We start from the raw sequence: 26,455 nt of genomic DNA on the forward strand, positions 1-26,455 counted from the left end.
GCCTATTCAAAGATGTAAGCGTCTGCATCCCGCTTCACTGGGGTTAAAGGTTTTTGGCGGGTTTTTTCCGGACAGTGTTGGATCCTCACACTCAATACGCTTGTCTATTATGAGTTTGAGGCATTTACATGAGGTGTAAGCAATGTGCTGAACCATACTTTCATATTTTAAGGGCCAAAACTGCTCAATTGGACTTGGTTAAAAAGTTTTTGGGCAACTTTGTGGATCACCACCATCATTACGCTGTTGACTACTTCTATAGTGATCTATTGGTATTTGCTATCTAACAACATATATAGCCAATAGGCGAGCTATTTGCTGTTCTAAAACAGCTCTTGTTGTTTCTAGCTGAGCCATAACCTGTCAACTGACCAGATTATGTCAGGTCATACCAGAGATTTCAGTTGATGACCAGATGAAAATTATAAACTAATAATAAACCATAAACTAATTATGGTCACTGTTTCCATAAGATAGAGTTGGCAACAAGACCAGATACAATTGGATCTGTGACTGTCTCCTGGTCTGGTGTCATGTTTGGGATATCCCAGTTGCAGCACCAATTGCAAGAAGCATTTTTGCAGTCACATGGCAACATAACATGCTATTTTTATTTACAGAGAGATATTTGGGGTTCTTTGATGTTAATTCACATTACTAAGTATATACCACAAGTCTTTAAAAAGGTAGCTAATTAGCAGGTTTTTACAAGTTTTAGATGTATCATGATATGCAGTTTTCCAAACAATGTAGTAATATATTCAGGAAACCCCCCCAAGAATATGTTTAAAACCCAGAGCATTTCTTATTATGAATAACTGTCACTTAAAGTTCTGTATGTATGAGCAAACTGTTCATGTCCAAAATGTTAATCACAAGCAGTACATCAAAAATAACTGATTCTTTTCATAGGCAACTGGAGTACTGTCTCTTTGAATTGGTAATTATCAAGAAAATTGGAAACTATCTACATTTTATAGAGCAACATTTACATATAAATGCCTTGTTTTATTTCTAAATTTGCATACTAATCCATATCTGGCTTTTGCAAAATTAATTTTTATTCATTTTCCGAAGTCAGAATGGAAAATTTCATTCCGAACAATGGTAATATACATATGTATGTGAAGACTACAAAGTAATTCAGGTATAAAATATTCAAAAATTTGAATAGTAATGATACAAAAATACTGCATATAGAATTTTCTATTCCAGAAATATTTTATTGTTCTTTTTAAAAATTTGAAATAGGTTCAAGAGTACTAGTTTGATGTATTTTGACTTTCTGACGTTGATATTTATTGCCTTTTAAAAGTTCGGCCATTTGTTTACAATTAGATGTGCGGAAATATGCTGTTTTCAGAGTACATCTACTAGTTCATGTTTCAACAAATAAAAATAACTAGTAGCTGTTGGATACTGACTTGGTGTCTGCCGCTCCTATTTTTGGTAACAAACAGCCTGCTGTTTATCCAATGAGAGATCCCTTACACACCCTCACTCACCCCTGGAAACATCTTCTGTGTACTTTTATTAAGACAGAAAAAAAAAATGTTGTTGTTGTTACAATACAAAAGAAACCTGAGCCTGCTGTTTGCCAATTACGATTGTCTGAGGTGATTTTACACACCCTCACCAAACCCTGGAAACTTGGTTTTCTTCTGTGTACTTTTATTAAGCAAGACAAAAGACCAAAGGTGTCTGCTGTCCTCCAGAAAACCCATTTTGAACGTGTAATAAATAATTAAAAGGGAGAACCAGGACAGCCACATCGACTGGGATATCAGTGGCAAGGTAACTTCATCTTTACGACAATGTTATTGGGACCGAACTTGAGACATGGACACTCTCCGACTGTGGTACCTCGTCAACGGCAATTGACCCAGTCCAGTTCCACTACACGACAGTGCTATTGTTAAACGCCTTCTGATAGGATGGAACACATGATATTGTATACAAATTCTGACGATCAATCTACATTATGAGTTACATCATTTCGAAGCACACGTATCATCTTATAAAGTTACCTTCAGAAGCTTTAGTCAACCGGATATAGACCCATTAAAGATTATATGCATACAGCGCATAAAAATGGACTTCGTTTTTTTAAAACTTTCGCATACTTGTTTCATGTGCTTAGGTTCTAAGACACATCACTTTAAAAAAAAAATGAGTTGATGGTTTTGAATCCATTAAAGCAATTAAGTAAAATGTTGGAACGTATGTGAACTGTGTAAGGTTGTTACGTTTCTACCAGATCAAAGGTACCGTCGTAGAACTGATTATATTGGCCATCAGCGTCATCCACAAGGACATTTCCTGCAGGCATACCTGATGTTCCTGCGGATTTAATGGCCCAAAATGTGCTGATTTGCTAGACAAGTCAGAACAGCCGATTCTGAGTAACTTCATTGTCCCGTTGCACATTTATTAAAGAACACTGCACCGAGCATTGTGACAAACTTTTTTTTCTTTTTTTTTTCTCTCTAATGAAACTTGTAAATGTCATGCTTAAAATAAAACATTTTTTAAAAAGTGCTTCTATGTATGCTTTGATAATGCAGTGTTAACATGCTAATCACGAACTGATGAGTCGCCCTTTGTTATTTTTCTAGTTTGTGTGTGTCATGTTAATCACGAACTGAGGAGTCGCCCTTTGTTATTTTTCTAGTTTGCGTGGGTGGTTTTTGCAGTATGGCGGTCAGTTTAATTTGTTTCTCTCACCATGGCAGACAGAGAAGTCATAGCAATGCACAATTACCAAATTTAGAATGCATGGCCAAGGGAGTGGAACACTCATTGTTTGGTTGAATTGAACAAGTGGTCCGGCTGGCTCTGAGAAATTAATGTTGGGAATGAGAAGCGGAAATCAAATTCGGTTATCGGAAGACTTTTAATGAACAATTATCAATTATAATCGGAACATATCCCAATTCTGGTAAATCTATTTGAACTATTTGTTATTATGATGGTATACCAGCTAGAATTGGGATTTGCAGCAGGTTTGACATGTAAAATCAAAGGCTGACTTGATATTTACACTTGGTTTTAATCTACTTCTAGAATTTGACTAAGAGTAAATCTGACAGATATCAACAGAAAACAACATGCAATCGATTACGAAATTTATCCATGGGTTAATTTGAATTGGTTGTACAATTGATTGGTTTTCGATTATAATCGGTTATCGGAACAACACTATGAGAATTGTTTTGATATACTTGTAACTGAAAGTCATAAGCAGCTAAAGTCTCACCAGATATCAAAGGCTTATTCTCTACAGTGTATTACTTACATTGGGAAGTTTGAAAACCTCTCCTCTTCATTACATATTGCCATTCCCAAGATTCTAGTGGCAATCAATCAGACTATTGAATCATCATCAATCAAATTATTATCCCGTGTGTTTTTTACCACGCTTGTCTTCAAAGTGATTTTATAATATTGAAATTAAGAGTAAAGATCAATAGAATTAAATAAACATATTACCGTCGCTACGAAATTATTTGAACCTGTCTGCACGAACTGATATAAAGAATTTGTCATTAATTTTCCGCTCAGACAGAGTTTACACCTTTCCTGAGAGCAATCTTAATCCAAAGTGTACACATGTTGGCCGAACCAATCTCAGTTCTGGGTAGACAAGTGCCCTCAGAAAATTCAACTCCAAACAATTTAATTTCATGCCAGCTTCGTGAAAAACCAGGAGCACCAAACGTTGCGAGGAATTGAGACATATGTAACTGGGAGATCAAACCTCTCGCGGCCTGACGTTTTAAGAGTTCAGACCTCGAGAGGTTTCCCCTCGGCCTGACGTTTTAAAGAGTTCAGACCTTGAGAGGTTTCCCCTCGGCCTGACGTTTTAAGAGTTCAGACCCTGAGAGGTTTCCCCTCGGCCTGACGTTTTAAGAGTTCAGACCTTGAGAGGTTTCCCCTCTGCCTGACGTTTTAAGAGTTCAGACCCCGAGAGGTTTCCCGTCGGCCTGACGTTTTAAGAGTTCTGACCTCGAGAGGTTTCCCTTCGGTCTGACGTTTTAAGAGTTCAGACCTCGAGAGGTTTCCCCTCGGCCAGACGTTTTAAGAGTTCAGACCTCGAGAGGTTTCCCCTCGGCCTGACGTTTTAAGAGTTCAGACCTCGAGAGGTTTCCCCTCGGCCTGACGTTTTAAGAGTTTAGACCTCAAGAGGTTTCCCCTCGGCCTGACGTTTTAAATCCATGATTTGTCTGTGTTTCTTTTGCACCTGCATGATTCCATCAATTAAAAGATGATACGAAGTCATTTGAGGAATCATAGATTTCGTTGTATTTTTTGGCAAAAGTAACAGAACCCTTATGATTAATGCCGTAATCATGCAATAATTTGCAGAATGTTTAAAGTTTACCTGACATTATCTTTTGATATTTTTATGAATTTTCTTGACAAAATAAACGTAATGCATGATGATCGTCACTATAAAATGTCTGAGATTCCCACGGTGGCTTGTATCAATCCGACAGCTAAATTGCTTTCCTGTAGGAGAGACATGGTCTCAAATGGCAGAAAAAATATTGTAAATGTCTTAAAAAGTCTAATATTTGACGTATGAAGGGAAAACAGACATCCACAGACAAGTGACAGGTATCTTCAGAACTCTCTGGAGATTACTTTTAAATATCCCATGGCAATTATAGATGGCTGCAATCTTTCGTAGGTTTTTGAGAAAAGTTTTATCTGGATCACATTTTGACCAGATCTTAATCAACCTGACCAGAATATTTCCAGTAAGTGATCAGAAATAATTTTCTGAAATCAAAGTGTCCAAAACCACCATATTCTAACTCCACCCTGCATAGAAGGGAACTAATGTGGGATGAAACTGAGTATCTGTAGAAAACCCACACAGGGGAGGCTGACGTGGGATGAAACTGAGTATCCATAGAAAATCCACACAGGGGAGGCTAACGTGGGATAAAATTGAGTATCCATAGAAAACCCACACAGGGGAGGCTAACGTGGGATGAAACTGAGTATCCATAGAATACCCACACGGGGGGAGGCTGACGTGGGATGAAACTGAGTATCCATAGAATACCCACACGGGGGAGGGCTGACGTGGGATGAAACTGAGTATCCATAGAAAACCCACACAGGGGAGGCTGACGAGGGATGAAACTGAGTATCTGTAGAATACCCACACGGGGGACGCTAACGTGGGATGAAACTGAGTATCCATAGAAAACCCACACGGGGGAGGGTGACGTGGGATGAAACTGAGTATCCATAGAATACCCACACGGGGGAGGCTAACGTGGGATAAAATTGAGTATCCATAGAAAATCCACACAGGGGAGGCTGACGTGGGATAAAATTGAGTATCCAGAGAAAACCCACACAGGGGAGGCTAACGTGGGATGAAACTGAGTATCCATAGAATACCCACACAGGGGAGGGAGGCTAACGTGGGATGAAACTGAGTATCCATAGAATACCCACACGGGGGGAGGCTGACGTGGGATGAAACTGAGTATCCATAGAATACCCACACGGGGGAGGCTAATGTGGAATGAAACTGAGTATCTGTAGAAAACCCACGTGGGGGGGACGCTAACGTGGGATGAAATTGAGTATCTGTAGAAAATCCACACAGGGGAGGCTGACGTGGGATAAAATTGAGTATCCATAGAAAACCCACACAGGGCAGGCTAATGTGGAATGAAACTGAGTATCTGTAGAAAACCCACGGGGGGGGGACGCTAACGTGGGATGAAATTGAGTATCTGCAGAAAACCCACACAGGGGAGGCTGACGTGGGATGAAATTGAGTATCTATAGAAAACCCACACAGGGGAGGCTGACGTGGGATAAAACTGAGTAACCGTAGAATACCCACACGGGGGGAGGCTAACGTGGGATGAAACTGAGTATCCATAGAAAACCCACACGGGGGAGGCTGACGTGGGATGAAATTGAGTATCCATAGAAACCCCACACAGGGGAGGCTAACGTGGGATGAAATTGAGTATCCATAGAAAACCCACACAGGGGAGGCTGAGAGTATCCATAGAAAACCCACACAGGGGAGGCTGACGTGGGATGAAATTGAGTATCCATAGAAACCCCACACAGGGGAGGCTAATGTGGAATGAAACTGAGTATCTGTAGAAAACCCACGTGGGGGGGAAGCTAACGTGGGATGAAATTGAGTATCTGTAGAAAACCCACACAGGGGAGGCTGACGTGGGATGAAATTGAGTATCCATAGTATCCATAGAATACCCACACGGGGGAGGCTAACGGGGGATAAAATTGAGTATCCATAGAAAACCCACACGGGGGAGGCTAACGGGGGATAAAATTGAGTATCCATAGAAAACCCACACGGGGGCGGCTAACGTGGGATAAAATTGAGTATCCATAGAAAACCCACACGGTGGAGGCTAACGTGGGATAAAACTGAGTATCCATAGAAAACCCACACGGGGGATGCTAACGTGGGATGAAATTGAGTATCCATAGTATCCATAGAATACCCACACGGGGGAGGCTAACGGGGGATGAAACTGAGTATCCATAGAAAACCCGCACAGGGGAGGCTGACGTGGGATGAAATTGAGGATCCATAGAAAACCCACACAGGGGATGCTAACGTGGGATGAAATTGAGTATCCATAGAAACCCCACACAGGGGAGGCTAACGTGGGATAAAATTGAGTATCCATAGAAAACCCACACGGTGGAGGCTAACGTGGGATAAAACTGAGTATCCATAGAAAACCCACACGGGGGAGGGTGACGTGGGATGAAACTGAGTATCCATAGAATACCCACACGGGGGGAGGCTGACGTGGGATGAAACTGAGTATCCATAGAAACCCCACACGGGGGAGGCTAACGTGGGATAAAATTGAGTATCCATAGAAAACCCACACAGGGGGTGCTAACGTGGGATGAAATTGAGAATCCATAGAAAACCCACACAGGGGAGGCTGACGTGGGATGAAATTGAGTATCCATAGAAAACCCACACAGGGGAGGCTGACGTTGGATAAAACTGAGTATCCGTAGAATACCCACACGGGGGAGGCTAACGTGGGATGAAACTGAGTATCCATAGAAAACCCACACGGGGGCGGCTAACGTGGGATAAAATTGAGTATCCATAGAAAACCCACACAGGGGCTGCTAACGTGGGATGAAATTGAGTATCCATAGAAACCCCACACAGGGGAGGCTGACGTGGGATGAAACTGAGTATCCATAGAAACCCCACACGGGGGAGGCTAACGTGGGATGAAACTGGGGATCCATAGAAAACCCACACAGGGGAGGCTGCCGTTGGATAAAACTGAGTATCCGTAGAATACCCGCACGGGGGAGGCTAACGTGGGATGAAATTGAGTATCCATAGAAAACCCACACAGGGGAGGCTGACGTGGGATAAAACTGAGTATCCGTAGAATACCCACACGGGGGGAGGCAAATGTGGGATGAAATTGAGTATCCATAGAAAACCCACACGGGGGAGGCTAACGTGGGATAAAACTGAGTATCCATAGAAAACCCACACAGGGGAGGCTGACGTGGGATGAAATCGATTATCCCCTATGGTCACGTTGGTTAGAATATGTAGACAAGATGTGATGACAAAGGGACCAGTCTGTCTAGAAACGTTGCCACACGTTTAATACATACATTGTTTGTTTATAAAGTAAAAGTTTGATATTTCCTATTTCCAAACTGATGAAGCCTATTGAAGATATAAGATGTGATGGTGATCTACACACTAATAATTCCCAATATAGAGTTCAAGGTCTGAACTTTTATGACAAGGTTAAATGTCGAGGTCACAAGTATCATAAGTAGTCACTTTAGCAGAAATCATTCTTAAAATCAAGATTATTTTTATAAGAATACACACATTCCACATCTGCTGTAAATGTATAATTGATGAATGGCACAGTGGACAGCACACTTGCCATTCACTAAGACAGCCGGGTTGGATTCCCCAATCTGATGTCAAAAGGTATCGGGTCACCTGCCCAACCACGTGGGTTTTCTCTAGGTTCTCCAGCTGCCTTTCGCATCGAGACCCCCAGTCTGCTACCGTCTGGACCAACATGAGTGATTGATATAGATTGATAGAGTTGTTTCACTATTTTTTTTTTTTTTTTTTTTTTTTTTTTTTTTTTTTTTTTTTTTTTTTTTTTTTGTAATGTTAATGTACCAAGAGAATTATTAACAATTTTCTTTGTCCTCGTACGATCAATATAGAAGCCTGATAGATTTGCATTCTGTTTACATAGTATTATAAATAATTAAAAAATATCAGAATTTCACCACGGTGGTGTAGAACAATTTCTAGCCTCTTTGAGGTGACTGAAATAAAACTGTGAAACAAATTCTGCTGACTTTTATCAGTGAAAGATCTGATTGTGGCTTACTCAGTGAAAGTTAAACCTTTAAGTTCAAAAGCTATTAAAAAACCCAGTTGCAGTTATGCATGTGCTGAAATCTTCAGAGTAGGCTTTGAGAAAATATGGTCTACAACATTGATTTTGTCATTAAGGCTTTGAAGAAGAATAGAGATGCTCTTATTATTATAATGTGTATCCATTGATTGCTGAAAATGTATTTTGTGTTTTTTCCTTTTCTTTTTCTACAATATTTTTAGGTCACCTGAGCTTTAGCTCAAGTGACCTATTGCTATCCGTTTTCGTCCGTCGTTGTCCGTCGTCCGTTAACATTTTACATTTCAAACTTAAAGTCAAGTTCTGCTGGGCCAATTGAACTGAAAGTTGGTAGGAATGATCGACTCATGGTCCTGACAAAGTGTTGTTATTTTTCGGGTCGATCAGAAATCCAATATGGCCGCCACTGCCGCCATTTTGAAAAACTATTTCAAACTTAAAGTCAAGTTCTGCTGGGCCGATTGAACTGAAACTTTGTAGGAATGATCGACTCATTGACCTGACAAATTGTTGTTATTTTTCAGGTCAATCAGAGATCCAATATTGCCGCCACGGCCACCATTTTGAAAAACTATTTCAAACTTAAAGTCAAGTTCTGCTAGGCCGATTGAACTGAAACTTTGTAGGAATGATCGAATCATGGTCCTGACAAAGTGTTGTTATTTTTCGGGTCAATCAGAAATACAATTTTGCTGCCATGGCCGCTCTTTCGTAAATACCTATTTCAAACTTAAAAACAAGTTCTAACAGGCCGATCTCACTGAAAATCAGTCTAGGAATGATCAGCTCATGGTCCTGACAAAGTTAAGTTAACATTATACTATTTTTTACTCAAATTACTACATATTTCAACAACAAAAATAAATACTGTAGGACTCAGGTGACCTTTAAGGCCCATGGGCCTCTTGTTCTTCTTTCCCTCACTAGTATAGCTGTAGATTAATTAATCCTGCTGTTCATACATTTTGGACAACTTCACTATGATATCTAGATGATTTTACAGGTCTAGATGTTTGGCAGGGCATGTGGTCCCAGCTTGTTGCATGTCTGTTTTTTTCGTGTTTCGGAGCCAAAGATGAACTAAGGTGTGCAATAGAAATCTAACAACGAACGTGGAACTGTGTACCCTGCCAAAGATCTGTATAAACCATTTCGTCCTATTGCAAAACCATAATGTAATTGTTTGCCGTGATTATTACTCTTTGTGCAATGCAAGTTTCCTGACCTCGTGTTTACTGCTATCAATAACACGCTGTAGAGTTTTGTAAACACATTATTACGACAGGAAATTGTTCATGTCGACAAAAATAATACTTTAAAGGGATAGATTATTTGACGGTATTAAAATAAAAAAAATAACCAGCTTGATTTGCAGGCCCGAGTTTTGATGGTAATTATTTGAGCTCTTGCATAGTAATGACTGTTTTTATGGATTCTCAGAACTTGAGCTGTTCTCTCACGAGGTTTAGGTGCTAACTTCAGCGTGCTAGTGGTATTTATCATTGATTCTTGTGTGATGACGTAATTTTGTTACACGACCATTCAAAAGATATAGAGCAAACCTGAGTTGTCGCAGTGTTGGGCTGTTTTTCTGTTAAGTACAATGTATTATAAGGATATCATCAAACAGAAAAAAGTCAGACTTAGATAGATCCAAGTCTCGATAGCTGATGACGAAATCTCTAAATTGATGTAACTGTTGTTGTGTCTTTGAAGACAGTTTGATTAAAAACAAAGTGTTGGAAATTTATGGTCATTCTGTTTTGAGGGATTTTATTTCTCCAGTTATCAGAAAACAATCTTTTGAGAGCACTATTTTGAAATAATACATATCACGTTTCAAATGAGAGAAAGAGACAGATAAAAAGAGATTTTAACTCATTCACCCCAGAAGACAAATTTGAATTCTTCCAATTCAAAGTTGGAATAGTTCATTTTGAAAGTTCAGGGGTGAATGAGTGAACCCCTAGGACCACAGGTGTGATAGGATTATCCTGTTTAAAGTAAAAGAGGCAAAACGTTTTTTCAAAGTTTTCCAAGGACCATTCTGTGGAACTAACCATCCTGTTTTCAGAAGAGAAGCTACTGCTATAAAACAGGAAACTTTCGCCTTTCGTCCTTGAAATCAATTTTCGTCTAGTCAAACTTTCCCCTTTTGTCCTTGAAATCAATTTTCGCCCAGACAATCTTTTGCCCTTTACCCATTAAATCAATTTTCGCCCAGACAAACTCTTGCCCTTTACCCATTAAATCAATTGTTACCCTTATTTCGCCCTGTTCATTTAATTATTTTGCTGTTTACTTAGATTTGTTGTAATGATAGATTTGCCCTCAGAAGGGAGGGGGAAAGGCGAAAGTTAGAGTGCAGCAAGAAATTCCTGGTATGTAGTAATTTTTAAGGGTCAAAGTCTGTTCATATAAATAAGATCTTCCTATATTTAGAGATATGTTAATTAAACTGACCGTCACTAGAACCTAAGTGTTAACTATTCTTGTAACTCAGATGTCTGCAGCTCAGGTCAATGGTCAATTAAGTATTGACCAATCGTTACAGCGGTCAAGTAGGTTCGGATGGTCACTCCATCCTCATCATTTACAGAAATGCTCCGAAATTAATGATTGCAAAGTGACTTATTCCCGTGAGAGACTTTGATCTTTTATAAAAACCTTACACATGGTTTGAGGAATTAATCTGTTTCATCGTCAATTTCATGCCCCATGACATGCCTGTCAAACACCTAATAAGATTGAGCTTGTCACTCATGTGTGAAATTGATCGCCCATTGGGTGCTCACAATGCACGCTCACATTGCACACATCTAGATCCCCCTAAATGCTGCAATAGATTGGCCTGAATCATTTAAAGGGATTCGTCTTATTTCAAAGTTAATGTGTGAAAGGAAGGTTAAAAAACATCATAGCGGGGGTATTAAATTTTGCTCTGTGCTTTTTTGCTGGCCATTTAGCAGGGTTCATGGAAATTTGGAATTAAAGCCGTCAATCATTTTGTGCAGTATTACCTTCGAGACTATAAATCTTCTGGCAAAATAAAAAGTTATTTTTTTATAGTTTATGATACACGTATGTATACATTTATTCGAAGAAGCAAAACTGAGATTTATGGTTTAAATGTTTTAAAACCAACCAGAGTTATATTGCCATCCAGTATAGTTCTATAGCAATCATTTACCTTTCTGAAGAGGACATCAATTTTATTTTATATTTGACTTGGGTATATTAAAACTACTGTAGATATAAATGATAGGGGAAAGAGGGATACAAGGGGGGGAGGAGTGATGGAAAAATAGAAAAAATAGGTAGATAGGATAGACATGAAGGAGGCAAGGAAGGAAGAAGTAGATGGGAAGAACAGGAAACGAGAGAAGGAGGAAATCAGTGTTTTTTCCAGGTTTTCTCAGAGAGAAGACCTTCAAGTAGGGTGGTTGATGGACATGGAAGGAGAGAAGGAAGAAGTTTGGATGAGAGAGTGATAGGAGAAAGGGCAGGGGAAAGAAAGAAAATGTTGATGGCATAATTTCAAATTGCTATTCCTAAAAATGGCCACTTTTTGAAATGACAATTTCAGGAAATAAAATGCTGTTGTTATGGTCTTATTATATATGTTTGAAAAGTGGACGTCTTTGTGATTCAAATTTCTAAGAAATATGTGCTGTCATTCTAGGAGTAAAATTATCCTGTTTTTGGTTTGATAAAAGTTTTTAAAATAGTTATATATGAAGAGATACATGATGAAAATGAGTTTTATGTAGTGTTTATTGGGTAAATCATTTGATCAAATAACAGAAAATTGAGAGTGTTTTTTCAGACAAGAAGATTAATAAGTATGGTTAATCTGATCATTCTTGAACAAGAAATGTGTGATATTTATTCACGTCATTTCCAGTAAACAAAAGTGACGGAGAACTGTTTACAGAATTTTCTCGTAACATCTGGTAGAATGTTGATGGAGTGATAGAGATGCAAATCACCAGGCTTATTATTTAGGAAGGTGTGTTTTTGTTGTGGGCAAGGCGATAAACGATCATGTTAATATCGGCAAATACACAATTCCATATTGTATATAAATTGTATATGGTGTTAATACCTGGAACAGACAAAGATTTATGATCCATAAAAATCCATATCAGATGTGACCACATGTTGATGACATATGTATATAGGTATGTAAGGGTCATTGTAAGTATACGTTTCTGTTTGATGGGCTGTTTATAAAAAGAGGTCAGAATTTTTAGCGTACCTAAGCTGAACGGTCAGGTGAGCTGAAGCTCTAGTGCAGCATCTATCCGTCCATGGTCAACTTCTCCTTTAAAAGCTAGTAGTCAAGAACTGCTAAAGGGATTCTGGCTAAAATTAGGTATTGAGCATTGTTTGGCAAATGGTATATAATGTCCAAGGTTTTATTTTGCACTTTTTCTAATTCTTCAATGCATGTAAGACGTTATAACAATGACTGTAAAACTGTCAATAACGGGGTTGTGCTGTACCGAGGATGTGGCCACCCCTTTGGGCAGAGGGGCAGAGTCCAATCTGGGTAGTTAATTCACATTTTATAAAAAAAAATGTATTCCTGTACTAGACATTGGTACTTTTGTCAAATTTTGTCTGGAGACCTAAGGTCAAGGGGACTCAGTTTGATATTTTCGGTTTCAACAAATTTTATTGTATTTACAAAAGGATTAGACAACAGGCAGTGCCTATATTAGTCTTCCCCTGCAAATTGGAGGAGGTCACCAGGCTTCCCTGGGGACAAGGAGTTGTGCCTTAACTTTGGGAAAAAGTAAATCTTTGAATTCCTCTTACTCCTTCAGTAGTGGTCAAGGAAGTTCAATCAAATTTGGTTTGGAGCATCTTTGGGCATCTTGGAGGCAGAGTAGTGGGCCAAATAGAGAGAAACTTGAGTAAATATTAAAACAAGACTCCTTAAGTATGGGCAATGTGATTTTAACCTAATATTGTTTGGAGGACTCATTATTATTTATTGGAAGGTATGGCTCAATCCTCTGGGGCAAGAGGGGTTCGGTCTAAAATCTGAATTTACAAGATTTTTGCCTCAAAATCCTAAATTATCTACAAGATTGTACGGATTGTAACAATTTTTGGTTTGAAATACTAAGGCATGTGATCATATGAAGTTGCTTTGACTCCCAGGGGAAATGGCTGATGAGATCCTCATCTTAGAAGATTCATAAATTAAGAAGAAAATACTACCATGCTACTGAAGATCATGCTTTGGTCCTACCTAGCCCCTATGGGCTTAGCCTCAAGGTCATGAAATGAAATTGAATGAAATCCATATCCAATAATTATAAATATATTTGCTAGACACGCCTTTACAAATAAGTTCATGCTACCAGCTGTGGTTCCTGGCTCTGGCCTGACCCAGGGGACTTAGTCTCTGGGTCATAGCATAAGAATTAGTTAAGATTCCTATATCATAAATATATACAGTTGCTAGGCCTGACATGACAAATTCATTGATGGTATTAGAAGTTGCATCAGGATTTGTCCTTACCCTGGGGAACTAGTTTCCGAGACATTGCATGGAAAGAACTAAGATTCTCACTCTAGCCGTTTATATAATTGAAAGGCATGAAGAGATAAACACAATCAAGCCTCCTGGATTTGTCCTTCAGACAGCCTCACCCCAGATGACTTAGTCCATGTATCACAACATGGAAACAGTTGAGGTTTCTACCTGATAACTATACATACATTTGCTAGGCAATAAGAGGCAAACACTATCAGGCATGCTACCATGATTAATCCCTAGGTTCAGCCTGGCCCCTGATGATTTAGTTCCTGTTTGATATGGAAACAGTAAATATCCAGTTATGAAAATATTTTTGGCAGTGATTGCTTAAATATCCAGGTTAGTGATACAGTCCCCCCTTTGGGTCTCTTGTTTGTTTAAATAATATTTTGGTTTGACAAGTCATAATGAAATCATCAGGATGAGTTTTGTTTTTACAGTCGTATGAGTGTACCAGTTTTGGTACTATACCAGCGTTGAGTAGTGTGATGTTTTTAAAAACAGATCAATTCAATTAGTTAAATTCCTCATTTTCATGAAAATTAAAACACTTGTATTCTAATTCCCAAAAAATATAAAGACCATATTTGATAAGAAAGTAATTATATTTCACCTTTAGACCTCATGGCTTGGAACCCTAAGAAGTTTTATTCATATCTAACTATAAAGCTATCATATCTTACATCTCCAGGTTGTATTCTGTAGAGGTCAAAGATTAAAATACAACACCCTTAAAAGCGATAACAAATAAATGTGTACCTACCATATTTTATTTCATAAAATATCTTACACCAGTGTTGACTGTTGGCATATTTTCCCCCCATATACTGGAATCGGATTGTAGTAGGTCTGTCTGTCCGTCTAGATCGAATCTCTACTTGATAACTTCTACAGTTTTTATCTAAACTTTGTGGAACTCTACCAAGGTAGATGCTACACTCTGAAGTTGTGCACGGCCTGTATTCATGTTTTTGGAGAAAACTTTTTTTGGGGAGTTATGTCCCTTTTATTTATTTTTAAAAAAATTGTCTATTAAACTCCTACAGGTTTCATCCAAATTTTACAAAAATCCCACAGATATAGTCACTATACTCTAAAGTTGTGCAATTGTGTACATTTTTGTCAGTTCAGTTATTTTTTGGAATTAATACCCCTTTTTATTAAATCTTGAGCCAAGTGTTGTTAATTCTGATATATCTGACTTAAGTTCTAGCTATAAAGTAAACATATATACTTATAAACTGTTTGAGTGATGAAGTATAACCTCTATTTTGATGTTTCAAACGGGAACGTTATATGACATATCGTGCTTACGTTGATAACGGTAATAAACCATCATTGCTACCACGGATGTGGCTCTGAGACGAGACGATATGTGAACTGTGTATGCTTATCAAACATTTCTGTAACACAGCATGCTATTTCTGGTGTATTTATTTATGAAAATGTAACAATTTAAGAACATGACACAACTGCCGCTGCTATTTGACAAGAATTTGCGCTGTGTCAAAATATTATCCAATCCGAAGTAAGAGAAATAACTCTTACGTTGGTAAAGTCGCATTTATTATTAATATGAATAAAAAATAAATAAAAATAAAAGTAGTACAATGTCTCTTTCTCCATGCATGTTTTCTTACTACTGTTAAGTATCCTTCATTTCACAAGCACAAAATGCACCTATTCTTTATTACCCATTCATCGATTGCCATTCGGCACGTAAATGCTCATGTCACAACATTGGAGGATGTAATTAATGAAAATTACAACAATGCATCACAAAAGATGGTTTTAATTAAGGCATCATTTAAGAGGTGCTTGATTTTGGAAATTCCAAAGGCAACATCATCACGTGACCTGATTTTCAATTAGCGGAATACAGAACACATATCTGAGGTATTTTAGTAGATATTGATGCTCAACGTGTTACCGAAGCAATTAAATTTAAAGTGGGGAGCAGCTTTAATGTCACACTGACATAATTCTAGTTTACATTTACCACAGAGTTGTTAAGAAATGTGAGATCAGGATGCATTTCATCTGATATTTAATTTATTTGATACAAGAAGAGCTTCTGTTTTACTAGGATTAAATAATATACCCCATCTATGAGCCCAGATAGATATTCTATGGAGATCATTCTGTAAAATTTCAGCAGCAGCATTGTTATCATTTTCTATAAGTACAAATAATGAGGTATCATCTGCAAAAAAAATCACATTTGACTCAATTTCTTCTTCTAGGTCATTTATATATAAAAGAAATAAATATGGCCCAATGACTGAGCCCTGTGGGACTCTGGCTGTAAGTGTAGGCCAAGAAGACTTGTACTCATAAATTATTACTCGTTTGCTCTCTATCAGTTAAATAATTAGAAAGCCAATTAAGAAAATTGTCTTCAATACCATATTGTTCAATTTGTACACAAGTCCATCATGCCAGACCCTATCAGAGGCCTTACTTTAAATATCACAAAACACAATTCTGGCCCCTTTTCTTCTATCATTAATTGCTTAAGAATTGAATCATATATTGCTAATAGCTGGTTAACTGTAGAATCTTTGGGGAGGAATCCAGATGGGTTCCTTGAAATTATATGATTTATTGAATGATAGTTGAACAAATATTTGAACATAATTCTTTCAAGCATTTTACTAAACAGAGGAGTGATAGAAATAGGTCTGTAGTTTGATGGGTCACTTCTCTCACCTTTGCCCTTATATACAGCTGTGACATTGGAATTTTCCCAGACTTTAGGTAATTGACCGGACTCCACTGATTTATTAAAAAGAATATGTAATGACTTTACAAGAGATTCAGATACACCTTTGATAAACCTAGGGTGAATCTCATCAGGACCTGCAGGCTTTTTTGGATTAATGAGTTGAAGTTGGTCATAAACATCTTGCTCAGTAATATTGATATTAGATATTTGATGAGGGAAAGGAGGAGGATTTGGAGGGATGTCTTCAATAGTTTTATCTGATGTAGAAATAGATGTGAAAAAATAGTTAAATGATTCCGCCTTATCTACGCGATGCACTTTCAATTCACCATTAATTTCCAAAGGATAATCAGTATCATTTTCTTTTTAGAGGTAAGAACAGATTTGGCAATTCTCCACCATTTGCCTGGAGGGATATTTTTGTCAATAAGAGAATCTTTAATATAATCTCTAATCATTGAAATAACTGAATTATGTAATTGTCTGTATTTATCCCACGAGGTGGCAGTATTTATTTGCTTAGCCTTATAATGTTGCCTATTTCTCTGCCTCATATTCAGCCGGATTTCATTATTCATCCATGTTTTATCATTAGGTCTAATTGTCACTGTCCTGTGTGGTACAAATCTGTCAATATACATGTCATTAGCTTATTGGATACAATTTCATTTAAGATTTCAATATCATCAATATTACTCAGCTCTTCATCCCAATCAATTATTGTTAAATAAGTATTAGCACTGGCAAAATCTGCATAATTAAAAAACATCTAAAGTTTTTTTAAAAGCAATTTTCCTTAGTGTCTTAAATGAAATTGTGGTACTAATAGCACAATGATCACTACATGATGGTGGGTCCACAGTTACATTACAAACATTATTACTGTCATTGGTCAATATAACATCAAGGGAAGTTGATGATTTACAATATTATTTAATCCATACTTTATCATCAATCTTTTCAGGTGAGAGTTTGGGGTCAAATTCAGCATATTCTGGTTAATATCACCAAGTAGGAAGACTCTCATATTCAGATCAGAGATTTTTTCAGGAATTTCATCTAACTTATCCCAGTAGCAACTAAGGAATTTGTAGCCCTATATAAGCATCCTACAAGTATTTGTTTATTTTGCAACTTCATTTCTGTCCAGACAACCTCAACATCATCAGATTCCAGGTCTAATCTACGTTTAGCAATTATGTTATTCTAGTATAGATACTATAAGAACACCGCCACCTCGTCTATGCTGTCTGTCCTTGAGAAAGACTGGAACAAGTTTCAGTATGGATGTCATCATCAGCAACTGAAGGATTCAGATGATTTTCACTAATACAGAGAATGTCACAGTCACCACATTCAGTGTCAATTAGATCAGTTTTATTTAATAATGAACAAATATTTATGTAAGCAATTTTTATGTTGTCAGATAGGTACTGGTCACTACTTATGTTTGGGCCTTGGTTTAGGTGTTCATCCATACACAACAGTAACAGTATTCCCTTAACCAAGAACTGACATACCTCTAGCTGAGTCAGCAACAAGTGACTAGATGGTTCACCACTGTGACATACCTCTAGCTGGGTCAGTAACAAGTGACTAGATGGTTCACCACTGTGACAAATCTCTAGCTGGGCCAGTAACAAGTGACTAGATGGTTCACCACTGTGACATACCTCTAGCTGAGTCAGTAACAAGTGACTAGCTCTTTCCTAGCTATAGGTTAGGGTGTATTTACACAGCTCTTACATTTCACAGATGGCTCATTGTTCATTCCTTGAAATATTTTACTGGACTCCAAAGATTCCCTCATCTGTCATCAGTCTCGGAGATCCCAATTCCCCTGTCATAGTTATATGATTTTATAGTTTGTAGATGCTGTAAAATATATGATTTACTTGTAAATGATGGGACCATCTTTCCCACCAGAGTTTTCACAGCTAACTCCTCCAGGTTGTTTACAATCATTAAGACTAAACCTTAAACACACTCTTAGAACTTATTATGTCTATAATATTCTATATTCTGGTGTAAAGGGTGTAATAAAGTTGTTGATGTGCACATTGAGGATCAGGTTAATCCTATGAAGCCTTTCAGTAAGCCATCATGTATCCACGCAAAGAAAACGGATGGCCCTGGTATACGTGTCCCCCTCCCTTCTATATTCAATTTTGTTGAAGTCCAATCAATCAAATTGCTTCATATGTCCTACTTTTTTAGGCTCTGGAGCTATTTTTAACGCATTACAAACAAAAAGGTAATAATTCAATGTTGGAAAATAAGTAGCAGGAACCCATGGTTTAAGAAATTTCATGAAGTATTTTTCTCAAACAGAAATAGATGATCGACATATCTATGTATAAAGTAGATGAACTCTATATTTGAAATTTCATAAACTGCAATAGATATAATGGATGAAGGGACAGAGGGTTACAAAAGCTCAACATTTTTATAAAAAAAATCCAAAAATCTGCATACTTTTTTGCAACCACTACTTGAAGGTCTAGATTATTTTGCAACACATTCATTGTTGAAATATCAAGTTTGAAATGAAAAACAAAAAATATTAAATAGGAAAATGTATGTTCTTTCATTAATTTAAAGCTCTAAGGGAAGAGTACGATCCATATAGGGCAGGTATTGTTTGAAATACATCAACCAAAACTTAGTGTGGCAAACATACTTGTGAACATTTCCATCAGATTAGTATGAATACATATACTCTCTGAACTTACGAAAAAGTTCTTGTGTTTTAAAAAAATAATTTGATCCTCTTTTTATGTTGTTTTTCATAAATCTAAATCTGTTCTTTTGTTATTATATTTTTCAGCTGGAAACTTTAATTTCTTAAAATACTAAAAAAAAAAGATTTGGTCAAAATGTGTTGATAGAGAATAGAAAAGTAAAAAAAAACAATTCCCCTAAGAAATACAGTTGTTTCATAGATCAATCAAATTACCACGTCAAAATCTACTTAAACTAAACATATATAGCAATTTATGAATAAATTTGTTGAAGTAGTTTTAAAAAGTGCTTAGTTTTATTTTTGTTTCATTTTTTACCCTTTCTAGATTTTTACATAAAACAATAAAAGTAATGGAAACAGAATTAAAAATTGATCTTACCTTTCCAATCTCGTTGTTGAGAGTAATCCATATGGGAGGGTAGGTCCAAGTGATAAAAATATATCTCGTACCTTTATACAGCAAGCAAACAAAATCACTTCCTGGGAGTGATCAAAATATGATATATATATATTCTGGAAATCTATTTATCAAGAAATGTACCTTTTATCGTGAGTAAAAATAAATAATAATAATTTTCAAATTTGATCTGTCTGTGATCATGATCGTATATATGTTTGGTAATGGATGGTCCGTATCAATAACTGTGTTGTTGACTGCTTTGGTAGGCTACTAATAACCACACCTGCCTCGCCAACTGATATGTGTTCTCTACTGATGGTAAGGATACCTCTTAACGCTATTGATTGTATGGGAAGGAACCAATACATACACGTAGAATCGTACAGGCTCACAGCTTCAGCAGACGACAGCCAAGAAAAAGGCGGCAAACACTGCTGCAGTATATCTGTGTAATGTACACCGTCGGGTGCTATATTCCAGTTAGGTATAGGAACGCTACCCAGCTATTTGATGGAAAAATGATGTCAATATTTTTTATGGAATGAATTACGTGCCTTGAATTCGTTTTATCAAGATCTCATTTAAATTTAAGGAGAATCTATGACCCGTTTTATAAGGACATTACGATTTAGAGTAATCATACTTAATACTGTACATGTGAACATGTGCTATTGAGTGACATACATGTTATATTTGTAGCAGATCAATATCTTATCCTTGGGAAGTTTTAAACTAATAATTGAATGATAAAAGAATCGTGTTTTGACGTAATGCTCTTTAACAAACATTTTTGGATCATTTTATCATATTAAAAACATAAATAGTGTCAAAAACAGATCTTGATATTTTTTCAGCGACATGCCATGCATATAAAATGTTCTGCCATGAATTGACCACAAGTGCAGTAAATGATGTCTGTTTGCTTTTAAGACAAATTAAATGAAAATAGTTTATAAAAACTAGAGCCCATCATATTCTGTGTCTGCCCAATGACATTGTATTTTAAGCCATGTTATATTACTATTTATGTATTAATATAATATTTGTAAACATGTACGATGGATTCCCTGGCTGTATTCTGGCTGCTCTCTGCTGATCTACGTATCAACACCTATAGACATTGATACAGCAGACAAACCATAACAGTCTTCACAATCTATTGCAGCCTGCAACATCCTTCCATTTATCCAAACTATTTACTCTCTTCAATGTGGTTTCATAAGACAGGTGGTCTCACTAGACAGGATGTCCAGTAAGTGATTATTCCTATTAACAGATACTTCTATATGACAGGTGGTTGATTTAGACAGAGAATCACTTTAGACAGTGATACCTATAGACAGATGGACAAATTATACAGAAAATTCCATAATACAGGTGGCCCTGTTAGACAGATGGTACATATAGACAGGTGGTCCAGTAAGATAGTTCAATAAACATATGGTCCCTATAGACAGGTGATTTAAAAGAAGGAAGTCCCTTTAGACAGGTGTTTAAAAAAGACATAGTTCTATAAAATGGGTGGTCCTGTTAGACATGTGATCCCTTTAGACAGGTGCTCCCTTTCAACAGATATTTCTACAAGATGTATGGTCCCATTAGATATGTGATTCCTTTAGACAGATGGTCCCTTTAGACAGATATTTTTACAAGATGGGTAGTCCCGTTAGACATGTGATCCCTTTAGACAGGTGGTCCCTTTAGACATATAATTCTACAAGATGGGTGGGGTGGTCCATTTAGACAGGTGGTCCCTTTGGACAGGTAGTTCATAAGACAGGTGGTCCCTTTAGACAGGTGATCCCTTTAGACAGATAGTTTATAAGACAGGTGGTCCATTTAGACAGGTGGTCCATCCCTTTGGACATATAGTTTCTAAGACAGGTGGTTCCTTTAGACAGGTGGTTCTATGAAATGGGTGGTCCCTTTTGTCAGGTGGTTCTATAAGACAGATGGTCCCTTTAGACAGGTGGTTCTATAAAATGGGTGATCCATTTAGTCAGGTGGTTCTATAAGATGGGTGGTCCATTTAGATGTCTGGTCCCTTTAGACAGGTGGTCCATTTGGACAGATAGTTTATAAGACAGGTGGTCCCTTTAGACAGGTGGTTCTATAAGATGGGTGGTCCATTTAGTCAGGTGGTTCTATAAGATGGGTGGTCCATTTAGACATGTGGTCCCTTTAGCCAGGTGGTCCATTTGGACAGATAGTTTATAAGACAGGTGGTCCCTTTAGACAGGTGGTTCTATAAGATGGGTGATCCCTTTAGACATGTGTTCCCTTTAGACAGATAGTTTATAAGACAGGTGGTCCATTTAGACAGGTGGTCCATCCCCTTGAACAGATAGTTTATAAGACAAGTGGTCCCTTTAGACAGGTGGTTCTATAAAATGGGTGGTCCCTGTTGTCAGGTGGTTCTATAAAATGAGTGGTCCATTAAGACGTGATCCCTTTAGACAGATAGTTTATAAGACAGGTGGTCCCTTTAGACAGGTGGTTCTATAAGATGGGTGGGTGGTCCATTTAGTCAGGTGGTTCTATAAAATGGGTGGTCCCTTTAGACATGTGATCCCTTTAGACAGATAGTTTATAAGACAGGTGTTCCCTTTAGACAGGTGGTTCTATAAGATGGGTGGTCCATTTAGACAGGTGGTTCTATAAGGCCAAAAAAATAAATATGTTTGTTTAAGGTTGCATGGGCCAAAAAAATGTGGTCATGTGATTATGATCCTATTATTGTATGTAAAACAAAGAATTACATAAACAATGTTCATTTGGAGGCAAATTGTGCTCCAAATGCTGACATTTATCGCCAACACAGAGCTGGAAGCCATTTTGAAAGGCAAGGAACCTTCTAAAATCGAAAATCAGCGTTTTTTTCCATTTTTTTTTTCATCAAAAAGTTTTTGGTCGGGGGTAAAAAGTTAGGGTCGGTCGGGAACCCTAAACAGACATTTTTCTTTTGGCCTAAGATGGATGGTCCCTTAAGACATGTGGTCCCTTTACACAGATAGTTTATAAGACAGGTGGTCCCTTTAGACAGGTGGTTCTATAAGATGGTTGGTCCCTTTAGACAGGTGGTTCTATAAGACAGGTGGTTCTATAAGATGGGTGGTCCATTTAAACAGGTGGTTCTTTTAGATGAGTGGTCCATTTAGACATGTGGTTCAATGATCAAGACAGATGGTCCCTTTAGACGCGTGGTTCAATGATCGAGACAGATGGTCCCTTTAGACGCGTGGTTGTTCGAGATACACTAGTTCCCTTTAGTACATTATGCCTCATTTTCATTTCTATTTCTAATGGTGATGAAGCTTTTTGAGATTTTGCAGTGTTCCCTGTCACTTTTGTAATTGTTTTTTTTTTGTACCTCCATACCTCTCAAAATGGGGGTATGGCTGCATTTATTAGGGGTACAGTACACCTTATCTAAATCCCCATAGGTATCTAATATCATCACAAAATTGTTAACTAATTGTAGCAATGCCATTTTTGCAGGTTTTTATTTATTTCATAATATTTCCAGTTTGTCATAGAATAAAAACACCAAGAATTAGTCAGTAACAGAATGAAAATTGTGTAAGTAGGCAGTACCCAAATCGGATCAGTACCCAAATTGGATCACTTTTGGCAAAAATACTTACACTTCAATAAATGTGCCAAAAAATCAGTTATAACAATGATGTATTCTTAGCCATGCACCAGATTGTTTCTTCAGATGATTCGTTTTTAAGTTCAAAATGCACAAGAAAATGTAATTCAATCTGAAATGTCAGTGTTTTGATTACGTTTTAAAAAAATGGCGCGTATTACTGAAACAGAGATCGTGTAACTTACCCACAATGGGCACAGACAGTCATTATGTTAGAATATAAACTGAAAGTTATCGTCTTTAGCTGACAACAGAAATCCAAATAGTGTCTGCTGGTTTTTTTCCCGTCATTCATGATCAATTATGCAGTATAGTGATAATCAGCCCCGAGGATACCGATAGTCCGGCTACGCACTCGGGTATTATCGTAGGACAGTGCGGACTCATTGTCTCCCGTAGTTATTATATTCGCCGCTTGGTGCGCTGCATGCTTTGTTTACTACCGGACTTCTGTCATTCGCGGGAAATTCTGACAGTCACTTTCAATTTTCTGAATATCATCATTTAAAATACAAACATGCTACAAAAAACGACTTAACATTGTACAAAATTATTGTGCCTACACTCACGCTTAGTATGACGAATTTACGCGTGCAAAGGTGTTTACTACGCGTGAATCACTTAGGATTCTGCGTGATCGGGAACACTGTTTTGTACCAGGTGCCAATTAACTTGATGAAATCCAATTAGCAAGATTTCCAGCTAATTGCCTCCTATGTATACATATATGGTGTGTGTATGATGAAGCTAAAACAGCGGAATGAAATGTGAGACATATTTTATGATATCCTATGATCAATCCTATGATCTCACACTGACAATGAACTTTATCAGCTATGGTTCACAATGACTTCAATATTGATTACTGTGTTTTATCGTAGCGGTTATTCCCCGATATGCAATTTCATGTTTAAGTACAGCACCTCACTTCCTTTTCAGGGTATTTTAGAGTACAAGAAATTTATGAATTTCATTTCCAAGTATTGAATAAAAAGCTGAATTAATTGAGCATGGATCCTAAATGTTCGAAAATATTTTTTAATCTCGCACTATAATATTTTCTGTAATATTTGTCAGGAAGTCCAGCAGTACGTGGATTTAGTATTAAAATACTCCAAGGCAGACTTTGATGGCATATTTGGGGGCGGGGTTGTGGAAGAAAGGGGTGGTTGGGAATGCACCCTCCTTTTGTTCATCAATTTATAATACCATGAATATGGCTTTTGTAATAAGATGTGAGAGCTGACATCATCTAGGATCGACACATTCTCACAAACGTCCACTCAAACACCCACTCACACCGGCTGAACACTCTCACACATGTGGCTGACGTGTCCAATAGGTGATAGTAATGGAGAAGTCTGGTTCGGTTTACGCTCACTGGAAAAAAGAAATGGCTATTGATTGATACATACCAGCTGTCTGCTTCGATCAGTAAAGCTTGGTTATATAACAAACGGACAGGTGAATCACTTTAATATACATTCCACTTTCTTACGGTGTCTGTCTTATGCAATAAAAAGAATTTTGTTCTGTCTTAAAATTAAGTTATACTGTTGTTAATTTGTATTTACATCCTCTGATAGGTTATCTAACATGCCTCAAGTACTTTTACGACGGGTGATTCAGAAAGGCAGGTAGTCCTGTCACGCAGACGTGTTTTCACTGAAGACGGGTGATCTAATAAGGCAGGAAATTCCCAAAAGACAGGTCTATTGATAAGGCAGGTAGTTTCTGCAGTAGAGCTGTCACGATACACTTTACCCACGATTCGATACATATCTCGATATTTGTTCCACGATTCGATTATTTCGATTCGATACACCTTTATTTTAAAATATAAACAAAATGAGATTTATAAGCCATCGATACACGGAAACCTGCAGTGTTTCCACACTTTTGATTTGAAGCTTGCCAGAGCATCACAAATTTTCATTTCCTTACGGCGGTCCACCTTTTTGTTATGAATGCTTTGTGAAAATTGCATCCTTGCAGCCGATTGGTTGAGGGTAATCCCCGTATAGAGATCAGCCAATGAAATTGAACGTCTCACAGACGTTTCGGCTGAAGCGGCTTACACTAATATTTAAATCGTTCCGCATCGAAAATTTCGAAAAATATATTATGAATCGAATCGAACATAAATAATCGCGGTACAAGTGCATCACGGTAAATCGTGACACCTCTATTCTGCAGATAGGTAGTCATATAAGACAGTTTAGGTTTCATTAGACATGAGTTCCAAAAGACAGCTCTTAGATAGGTAGTAGTCATTGAAGACAGTTTAAGTTTCATAAGACATGTAGTTCCAAAAGACAGCTCTTAGATAGGTAGATATAGTTATAGAAGAACAGGGCCGTTTTCGTTTAAACGGTCAAACCGATCGGACCACTGTTGTTCGTTTATTAAATAGGGTCGGACCTAGTAATCTGATGCTGCTTTCAGGCGAGCCTTTGGAAAGCCTTGCAAGGCCTGCATACACATTTGCAGGTCCGTCAGGATTTATACCCGAAATTGTTACATTTATAAATGGTCAAACCAGTTGTTCCGCATAAACGAACAGGCCCCAGGTCAGGTAACATAAGACATATAGTTCTGTATACACAGGTTGTTCTATTAGACAGATGATTTCATTAGACAGATGATTCTATAAGACAGATGATTCTATAAGACAGGTGGTTTTATTAGACAGATAATTCTATAAGACAGGTGGTTTTATTAAACATGTCCACTAAGACAAGCAATCATATAAGACAGGAGGTTTTATGAAAGGGGGTCAAATAAGACATGTAGTTCCAAAAGACAGCTCTTAGATAGGTAGATATAGTTATAGAAGAGCAGGTCAGGTTACATAATACAGATAGTTCTGTATACACAGGTTGTTCTATTAGACAGATGATTTTATTAGACAGATGATTCTATAAGACATAATTCTAT

At 37.4% G+C, this 26,455-nt stretch overlaps 2 protein-coding genes across 4 annotated transcripts in view; one reads left to right on the forward strand and one right to left on the reverse strand.

The window, feature by feature from the left end:
- Positions 1-20,148, reverse strand: part of LOC110443642 (FMRFamide receptor-like) — a 39,528-nt gene extending 19,380 nt beyond the window's left edge. Inside the window, exon 1 of the mRNA XM_021487988.1 lies at positions 19,846-20,148. The gene's annotated coding sequence lies outside the window, so the exon portion shown is untranslated. The remainder of the gene's footprint in view (positions 1-19,845) is intronic.
- Positions 1-26,455, forward strand: part of LOC110443640 (focadhesin-like) — a 364,600-nt gene that overhangs the window by 61,603 nt on the left and 276,542 nt on the right. The gene's annotated exons all lie outside the window — the stretch shown is intronic.

Source organism: Mizuhopecten yessoensis, unplaced genomic scaffold (genome assembly GCF_002113885.1).
Source record: "Mizuhopecten yessoensis strain PY_sf001 unplaced genomic scaffold, ASM211388v2 scaffold716355, whole genome shotgun sequence".
Lineage (NCBI taxonomy): Eukaryota > Metazoa > Mollusca > Bivalvia > Pectinida > Pectinidae > Mizuhopecten > Mizuhopecten yessoensis.